A 10046-nucleotide genomic window follows, 5' to 3' on the forward strand; every position below is an offset into this window, starting at 1 on the left:
ACTCGAGGTTGGCTGTGTAGGACCTCTGAGGGTTAATCTCAAACTGTGAATTAGGGCAGTTTGAAAGAAGGCTAGCTGGAATTTGGCAGTCTTGTGACTCAGGTGAGCTTTTCCCGAGAGCTATCTTTGCAGTTCAAAGAGTGTCAGGTGTCATGTCCTGTGTGTGTATTTGTCCATTACTGTTTGATATACACGAAGAGGGTTGGAGAGAAGGTGGCTACCTGGAGATTCAGTTGGGCCATAAGCCACTGCTCCACACCACCTCTGACGTGCTAGTTTTGACCCTCGAAGAGATAGAATAGTCAGGAGTGTGCGAGGAGACAGATCTCTCGCAGGAATGCGAGCCCCCACCCTAGGAATTCTTTGATAAGACAGCAGTCAGAGGAGTATTAACCACATTGTTGCCTGTATTCTCCTCTTAAGCCGTCCGCTGAGAGAGAGAGAGAGAGAGAGAGAGAGAGAGAGAATGCTAGAATGTGATATTAGAAGAAGAGAGATGTTGCAAGAAGCAGAGGAATGGCATGTGCTGATAAGAAGACAAAGGGGACTCTGTGTGATAACGGCTTATTGAATGTGGCAGAAGCATGGTACAGGACGGCAAGGGCATTGCACAAAGAAGGTTGGATAGAAGAGGATGTATGTGTATCACAGAGTTGATAATGTGGCTGTACCGCCCCCATATACAAAAAACTGGAACGAAGGAGGGGAGGGACAACCCTGCTATCCGCCTAACGCCCACCCCCTTCTCACCACCCCAACCCGAGCACAACCCACTGTGACCACTCCCAGTGGCGGCCATCTTGGTACACCCAAGCCCACGCTTCAAGCACAGCCCTGTGCACTTCCTGCCGGCGGCCATCTTGGTACACCCAATAGGCCCAGCCATGGCCTATACCCAGTTCTTCCCGTTTTAAACCAGGATGGTTCCTACCACACACCTGTCTTCCCTAATATGGAAGCACTACCTTCACTTGCCGGATATGTTAATGATGAAGAAGCATCCGAGTGGGAAGACCAACAACAGGCAGCAAGGCCACCTGCTGATTTAACCCCTAATCCGGCTCCGGATTCACAGTTCCGGGAGGATCTCAAACGTATGCTGACAACCATAAGGAACAGTGCCCCTTCCCTGCCCCAACACCAGTCTCGGTTACCAGAAGGGGCACCGGTGATGTATGTCGCTTTTACCCCATCACAAGCAGCAACCTTAGTGACAAGTCTGCCTGACCCAGAGAAACAGCCAATGCCCTTCTACCGCAGGATAGTGCAGATACAAGAAGCTTACTCAGCTGCCTGGAGAGACTTGATCAGCCTATGCCAAATTAAAGCAGGACATGTCTTTTGGCCAGTCATGCAGACAGCCTTCAATGATGCCTGCCTGGCAAGTGCCACTTCTTATACCTCAGGCTTGGAGTTCTGTGCACAACTCCGCGACTGGGCAAAGGAGAAATTGGCAGATCAGACCACCACAATCCAAGATATTGCCCAAGATAAAGGGGAGTCTGTGGAGAAGTATCATGCTAGACTCATACAGGCCTTTGATGATCTGGGCTTCTCCCTCTATGAAAAGACACACACACACGTTATCATCTGCTTTTGTCTCAGGACTCAGAGAGGATATCAGAAAAAGCCTGATGGTGGCCCGCCCTGAATATCGCTCAATGAAAATGTCCAATTTACCGTTGGTGGCCAGAGGGATAGAAAACCAAAAAGGAAAAAACCAACGCCCCTCATGGTAACACAAGATGAAGATCCCGCCTACACTCGTCCACCACCACTGCCCAATACCAGGGAAAAGATCATCTGTTACAACTGTGGGAAGTGGGGTCACAGAGCCTCAAGACATCTGAGACATGACAGGGATCCCCGCGAAGGGCAACGTGGACATGGACCTTCACCACCACGCCCCAACTCATGCTAGGAAATGAGAAAACCCGTGTCACCCCTTATGACAGTGTCCTCAAATGAGACTGGGGGACCCCTAGAAAAGGTCACGTTACCTATACAAGGAAAACCTACCACTTGTCTCATTGACATGAGTGCAGCCAGGAGTGTGTTGAGGGCTGAGGACCTGCCTGATAATTCTTTCCTTTCCACTATTGATGTTTCCTGCGTGGGAGTGGATGGGGTGCCCCGCTCCAGTCCACTCACTGAGCCTCTCCAAGTGAGGACATTTCCTGATTTGCTTACCAGATTTGTGGTGTCCTCTACATGTCCCTTGAATCTACAAGGAGCTGATGTGCTGTCCAGACTACAGGCGTCAATCATTTTCACACCTATGGGGGGGGGGGGTGAAGTTACATACTCCCCTATCCTTGGAAGACTCATCTGCTTTGTATTCTCTGCCTCTCCTGATGACACTTCATGAAGCAATAACTCCAAGTTCAATACCAAAAGAAGTACTTGACAGAACTCCTGCGTGTCTATGGACCACAGGCCCGGAAGACATTGGTCACTTAAAAGTGCCACCAGTTTCAGTCAAGCTCAAAGAGGGCGCATCATTGCCCGGAAACCACAATACCCACTTAAGTTGGCTCAATCAGAAGCTATCTCAAAACATGTAGCTGCCTTGGTCCAGAATGGGGCCTTGGTCCCCTGTACCTCACCATGTAATACACCTCTTTTTCCTGTCAAGAAGAAAACACCTAAGGGAGAACCTGACAGATACAGGATGGTGCAGGATCTGCGAGCAATTAACGAAGTCACAGTGTTAGACACCCCAATTGTGCCAAATCCACATACCTTATTATCAGCTGTACCTCCAATGGCTGAGTACTTCACTGTGGTGGACCTGGCAAATGCATTCTACAGTGTACCCCTGCATCCTTCCTGCAGGTACCTCTTTGCCTTCTCCCACGAAAAGAAGCAGCAACGTACCCAGACAGTTATGCCAAAAAGGGGCACAGAACTCTCCAAGCTAGTTTGCAAACGCTATGGCTATCATCCTTGACATATAACAAGAGGATCACCTGGAAGTGACTCTCCTCCAATATGTTGATGACCTTCTCCACTGTGCAGCTGACTTACCCACTGTTGAAGTCACCTCAGAAAGCCAGTTGGGCTATCTTGCCACACAGGGTTGCGAAGCCTCAAAGCCCAAATTGCAGTGGTGCTCAACATCTGTAATTGTTCTTGGACACTGTCTTGTCCCATGGGACAATACACCTCACTGAAGACAGGGTGTAAGCAATGTCCGACATCCCACTGCCACAAGGCCAGAAGCCCCTTCATTCCTTTCTTGGACTAATTTCCTATTGCAGAGCATGGATTCCAGAACTCTCCCTACTGATGCAAGCTTTGTATGATGCCCTGAAATCAGACCCCTTCCAGATGTTTCCTGAAGCAATATCCAACTTTGAGGCCTTCAAGCACACTATCTCTGGCGCTAGGGCTCCCAGACTACGACAAAACGTTCAAGCCCTTTGTATCCGAACATCTGGGACATGCTACAGGTGTACTCGCCCAATCACACGGCATCTGCCAATGCCCTATAGGATATTATTCCTGTCGGCTGGATGCGATAACACAGGAGGCCCATCGTGTCTGTGAGCTGTGTTTCCTGCACAAGCCTTGTTTGACAAAACTTTGGACTTGGCTCTCGGACTCTGCCTCGTTCTGCTTGCTCCCCATGACATTGCTCCCATACTCCACCAAGATCCAGCCAAAACATCTGTCCATTGCCAGACACTTGAGACTCCTGTGTTCCTACCTTCTAGACAGCATTACTCTATTACGTTGTCAAACACTGAAACCTACCACCCTTCTTCCACTTCTCGAGGGGGGTAAGGAGGAGGAGTCGAGTCTTGACTTGTCACCCCATGACTGCATCGAATGAATGCGGCTGCAAACCACGCATCTCCCCACCGTGAGTGAAATACCCCTGCAGGATCCAGGTCACCACTGAAAACTCGGTTCTCCAAACTGAAACCTTACCACCGGTGATGTCTGCACAGGTGGCAGAGCTAGAGGCACTTACTACAGCATGTAAATTGGCAGAGGGAAAAAGAGCCAACATTCATACGGACTCAAGATATGCTTTCAGTGTTGCCCATGATTTTGGTGTTATCTGGAAGGACAGAGGGTTCCTGATGGCTGCAGGAACACCTGTGAAACAGCTCAGCCATCAAGGACTTGATGGGCGCCCTGCTTCTCCCAACCCAAGTGACTATTCTAAAGTAAAGCACACAACAAACTAAACTCGAAGGAAGCTCGAGGCAATCTAGCCAATTCAGCTGCCAAACAGACAGCCAGTGGTCCACGGGAAGTGGACAGCAGGGTGGTAGAAGAAGACCACCCTGTGCTTACCCTACAGACTCTCCCAGTGGACAGAGTTTATCTGAAATAATTACAGGAAGCAGCAAGTCCGGATGAGAAGGAAAGCTGGAAAACGGAGAGGAGGAACTCTCAGAGATGGACTATTCGAGTGCAGCAAGAAGCCTTGTCTACCCAGGAGTATGTACCCAGCCATGGTGCAATGGGGAAATGGAGCTGCCCACTTGACAAAGACTCTTATGAACTTATGAGTTACTTCATTGACCAACGACTTCTGCAGATCATGCACTATCTGCAACAAATGTAACCCAGAATGTACAGAAAAGGCACAGAAGAAGCACCTGGCAAAAGCTCTATACCCCTTCCAGAGGATACAAATTGATCACTCCCAAATGCCAAAGGAGTGACAGATTCGAATACGCCCCCTAGTGGAGGTGGACATGACTGCCAGGACCACAGCTAAGGAACTACTGAGTGAGATAGTATGTAGATTTGAGGTCCCAGAGGTGATAGAGAGCGATCAGGCCCAGCCTTCACAGCAACCCTTACAAAAGATTAGGGCAGCACTGGGGGTTCAGTTGGCTCTACACACCCCTTACCACCCTCAAAGTAGCAGGAAGGTAGAAAGGATGAAAGGGACACTAGAAAAACAGGATGTTAAAGATGGCCCAAAAGACTAACATAAGTCGGCCAGACAGTTTGCCCATTGCCCTGTTCAGTGTCAGACACACACCCCGGGGGAAATATGCCCTATCCCCTTATAAAATTTAGTTTGGTTCAGCCCCCAGACTTGGCTGTCACTTTCCACAACAGTTTCAGTTGCAATCTGATGTGTTGACTAATTATGTGACCTCATTATCACGAGAATTAACCCAAATGCATTTCCAAGTGTTTTCTTCCATTCCAGATCCTGAATTAGATACAGGAACACACCAACTACTGCCTGGAGATTGGGGGCTGGTAAAGAAATTTGTGAGAAAACATTCTCTTGAACCCAGATATGATGGTCCATTCCAAGTTTTGCTGACCACAGCCACCTCAGTGGAATTGGCCGGGAAGAATACCTGAATATACGCCTCCCACTGCAAGAAAGCTCCACCCCCAAGGACAAGATCCCGCCCACTTCATGACGACCATGCTGCATATCCTTTTTCTGTTTGGTCTAGGGGGGAGGCCCAGGAGGTGTCATCACAAAAAAATAAAAATAAAAATAAAACATAATTACATTTTGGTACAACTCTTCAGGTACACATGTGACCACCTTTACCTTTGATTACTGTGACATAGTACCTTGTCTGTTTGACTGTTTCATGGCAATGCCATTGGTACAGTGACATCCCTGATGGTAAGGATATATATGTGTGTTTTACAGACAGTTACTGGGGCCAGAATTGTGGTTCCTGGGAGGGACAGTGGGTTGGAACATAGGACCAGATTAGAGGGTATCTGGACCGGTGAATGTGCCCTGAAAAGGTGATTATGCCCCTCCATATCCTAGCAGAAGATACCCCTGATACATACACTGACCCAGCATATAGTCAGAGGAGGAAGCGGGCAGCTCTCTCTCCGGAAGCTTTGACCCTCATGTGTACATAGATGCTATAGGGGTCCCAAGGGGGGTCCCTGATGAATTCAAAGCCAGGGATCAGGTAAAAGTTGGTTTTGAGTCTTTGATCCCCATAATAAATGTGAACAAGAATGTAGATTGGATCAATTACATATATTATAACCAACAAAGATTCGTGAATTACACTAAAGATGCCCTCCAGGGAATTGCTGGCCAGTTACCCCCCCCCACTTCCTACATGACATTCCAGAACCGGATGGCCTTAGACATGGTGTTAGCTGAGAAAGGAGGTGTCTGTAAAATGATAGAAAAAACGGGAACCTGTTGCACCTACATTCCTGATAATACCGGCCCAAATGGTAAAGTAATTTTAGCTATAAAGAAATCAGAAGATTTGTCATTGGAGTTGAAGAAGAAATCAATAATATAATAAATATTTTAGCTGGATGAGTGGGGGGCAGAAGGTGCTCGCCCAGATAGGGGTAACGGTATTAATAATCCTGGTTCTTTTACCCCCCGATTGTATGCTGTATTCTACCTTTCGTAAAGAAGTTAATGAGCAAGGCTGTAGACAACAGCCCACCTACATTTCTCCACCAAGAAGAAGAGGACCCTCTTATGATGGAGGATGACAAACCCTTCACTCCTCTACAGTCACTCCCTGTCCAAAATCTCACAGTCCTCTAGGGTTATAGGGGTAGATAGCACCTGATTGCCCTTCTCCAGCTGTATCGAGGGGGGTAGTGAACTAGTTGCTGCCCAACTCTATATACAGCTTAAAAAGAGTTGCTGAGGAGAATGGGCCAGGTGAGTAGGACCTTTAGATGAGGGACAGAAGAAAATAGACATTTTAGGGGGGACTGTTAAGGAATCCAATGTACATAATGATAATCAGAAAATGTCTATTTGCTTATGTGTATACATGTTCCCATGCTCCTTACTTATTATGTAGCATACAGATTGACGCTTAAAGATGGCGTCCACCCCCCACATCCCCCGCGTTAGAAGAATGCATTCTGAGATAAGAAAACCAGCTTCAACCAAACTTCAAGCATCAAGTTTCTTCATTTCTCTTGTATTGTAACCAATGAGATGTGCCTATTAGACTGACATAGCAATGACGTATCTTTCTGTATAAAATATTAACACCGCCCACCAATAAATCAGTATTTAGAAGTAGCCGAGCTGAACATGTCTCAGAGAGTGTTTACTTCTAATGTGCTGCACATTTATACTTTTTAATTAGGAATAGCAGCAGATAACCAAGAACTAATTTATAGTTCTTATCCATCACAGTGGTGTATCTGGATAAAGGAAGGCCCGTAGACGTGGTGTATCTAGATAAAGGAAGGCCCGTAGACGTGGTGTATCTAGATAAAGGAAGGCCCGTAGACGTGGTGTATCTAGATAAAGGAAGGCCCGTAGATGTGGTGTATCTAGATAAAGGAAGGCCCGTAGATGTGGTGTATCTAGATAAAGGAAGGCCCGTAGACGTGGTGTATCTAGATAAAGGAAGGCCCGTAGACGTGGTGTATCTAGATAAAGGAAGGCCCGTAGATGTGGTGTATCTAGATAAAGGAAGGCCCGTAGATGTGGTGTATCTAGATAAAGGAAGGCCCATAGATGTGGTGTATCTGGATAAAGGAAGGCCCGTAGACGTGGTGTATCTAGATAAAGGAAGGCCGTAGACGTGGTGTATCTAGATAAAGGAAGGCCCATAGATGTGGTGTATCTAGATAAAGGAAGACCCGTAGATGTGGTGTATCTAGATAAAGGAAGGCCCGTAGACGTGGTGTATCTAGATAAAGGAAGGCCCGTAGATGTGGTGTATCTAGATAAAGGAAGGCCCGTAGATGTGGTGTATCTAGATAAAGGAAGGCCCATAGATGTGGTGTATCTGGATAAAGGAAGGCCCGTAGACGTGGTGTATCTAGATAAAGGAAGGCCGTAGACGTGGTGTATCTAGATAAAGGAAGACCCGTAGACGTGGTGTATCTAGATAAAGGAAGGCCCATAGATGTGGTGTATCTGGATAAAGGAAGGTCTGTAGACGTGGTGTATCTGGATAAAGGAAGGCCCGTAGACGGGGTGTATCTAGATAAAGGAAGGCCCGTAGACGTGGTGTATCTAGATAAAGGAAGGCCCGTAGACGTGGTGTATCTAGATAAAGGAAGGTCCGTAGACGTGGTGTATCTAGATAAAGGAAGGCCCGTAGACGGGGTGTATCTAGATAAAGGAAGGCCCGTAGATGTGGTGTATCTAGATAAAGGAAGGCCCGTAGACGTGGTGTATCTAGATAAAGGAAGGTCTGTAGATGTGGTGTATCTAGATAAAGGAAGGCCCGTAGACGGGGTGTATCTAGATAAAGGAAGGCCCGTAGACGTGGTGTATCTAGATAAAGGAAGGCCCGTAGACGTGGTGTATCTAGATAAAGGAAGGTCCGTAGACGTGGTGTATCTAGATAAAGGAAGGCCCGTAGACGTGGTGTATCTAGATAAAGGAAGGCCCGTAGATGTGGTGTATCTAGATAAAGGAAGGCCCGTAGACGTGGTGTATCTAGATAAAGGAAGGCCCGTAGACGTGGTGTATCTAGATAAAGGAAGGCCCGTAGACGTGGTGTATCTAGATAAAGGAAGACCCGTAGATGTGGTGTATCTGGATAAAGGAAGGCCCGTAGACATGGTGTATCTAGATAAAGGAAGGCCCATAGACGGGGTGTATCTAGATAAAGGAAGGCCCGTAGACGTGGTGTATCTGGATAAAGGAAGGCCCGTAGACGGGGTGTATCTAGATAAAGGAAGGCCCGTAGACGTGGTGTATCTAGATAAAGGAAGGCCCGTAGACGTGGTGTATCTAGATAAAGGAAGGTCCGTAGACGTGGTGTATCTAGATAAAGGAAGGCCCGTAGACGTGGTGTATCTAGATAAAGGAAGGCCCGTAGATGTGGTGTATCTAGATAAAGGAAGGTCCGTAGACCTGGTGTATCTAGATAAAGGAAGGTCCGTAGATGTGGTGTATCTAGATAAAGGAAGGCCCGTAGACGGGGTGTATCTAGATAAAGGAAGGCCCGTAGATGTGGTGTATCTAGATAAAGGAAGGTCCGTAGACATGGTGTATCTAGATAAAGGAAGGCCCGTAGATGTGGTGTATCTAGATAAAGGAAGGCCCATAGACGGGGTGTATCTAGATAAAGGAAGGCCTGTAGACGGGGTGTATCTAGATAAAGTGGCTACAAGGGCGAGTTCAGAGGGTGGTGATAAATGGGGGGTAGTCGGAATGGTCGGGGGAGGGTAGTGGGGCCCCCCAGGGTTCTGTGCTGGGACCGATCCTATGTAACCACTTCAGTACCCGGCCATAGTCATATGACGGCCTCGGTATTTCGCGGCTCCTGCGGGCCCCCGGGGGGTGGGGTCTGTCCCTCGGACACAGCCCATCCCCGATCTGTGTGGTTTCCATCCCCCGATACATGTGACCAGCCGTGTCCAATCACAGCCGGTCACAGAATGTAAACAAAGCGCGGTAGCGAGACGTTCCGGGTTCTCCTCCTCACACACGGATCGTATTGCGGTTACATCTCATTACCGCCCAGTGTACACAAATCCCACTGATTACCCCCCAAACCCAACCCAGGACGGCCGGACCCCGCAGCTCATCCCTACTCCTGACACTGTGATTGGACAGGACACAGTACAGCCCGCCTTCTGCTACCTCCTCAGCCAATAGCTGCTCTCTGATTACTATGTGGGGGAGGAGATCAGACCCCCGGAGGAATGTTGGTAATTATGGAGGAGGAGAATATAAAGCCCCCCTGACTGTGTCCCCATCGGGATAATTCCCTTCACTTCCTGTCCTGGTGACTCAGAGATTGTATCCTCCCACAGATGTGCACCGCCCCGCCTCCATTACCTGCTCGCTCCGCCGCCATCTTCACTTCTTCTCTCAGAAGAGGCGTCCCGTCACATCACACACCGGAAGTGACGTAAAAGCGGCGGTGTAGTGTCACATTATGCTGCCTATCACAGGATGCTGCGGAAGTGACGTTTCCGCCAGAAATTGCGTACTGCGCATGCGCCGTGCGTTCCAACATATGTTCGGCAATACAGTTAAGCAAAAGCATCACAGAATGTTACGGAAGTGACTGTGCAGACAACACAAACACTGGGCGTTACAACGCCAATACTTCCCTTGTTACCTCGGATCAGTTTTT

General features: G+C 48.1%; 1 long non-coding RNA gene across 1 annotated transcript in view; it reads right to left on the reverse strand.

The window, feature by feature from the left end:
- LOC143989364 (uncharacterized) overlaps positions 1 to 9839 on the reverse strand; it is a 78243-nt gene extending 68404 nt beyond the window's left edge. Inside the window, exon 1 of the long non-coding RNA XR_013277018.1 lies at positions 9746 to 9839. This is a non-coding gene — a long non-coding RNA (uncharacterized LOC143989364). The remainder of the gene's footprint in view (positions 1 to 9745) is intronic.
- Positions 9840 to 10046: the final 207 nt, after the last annotated feature.

The sequence above is a fragment of the Lithobates pipiens genome, unplaced genomic scaffold (genome assembly GCF_037356315.1).
Source record: "Lithobates pipiens isolate NorthernLeopardFrog02 unplaced genomic scaffold, aLitPip1_a1.2 Scaffold_18, whole genome shotgun sequence".
Lineage (NCBI taxonomy): Eukaryota > Metazoa > Chordata > Amphibia > Anura > Ranidae > Lithobates > Lithobates pipiens.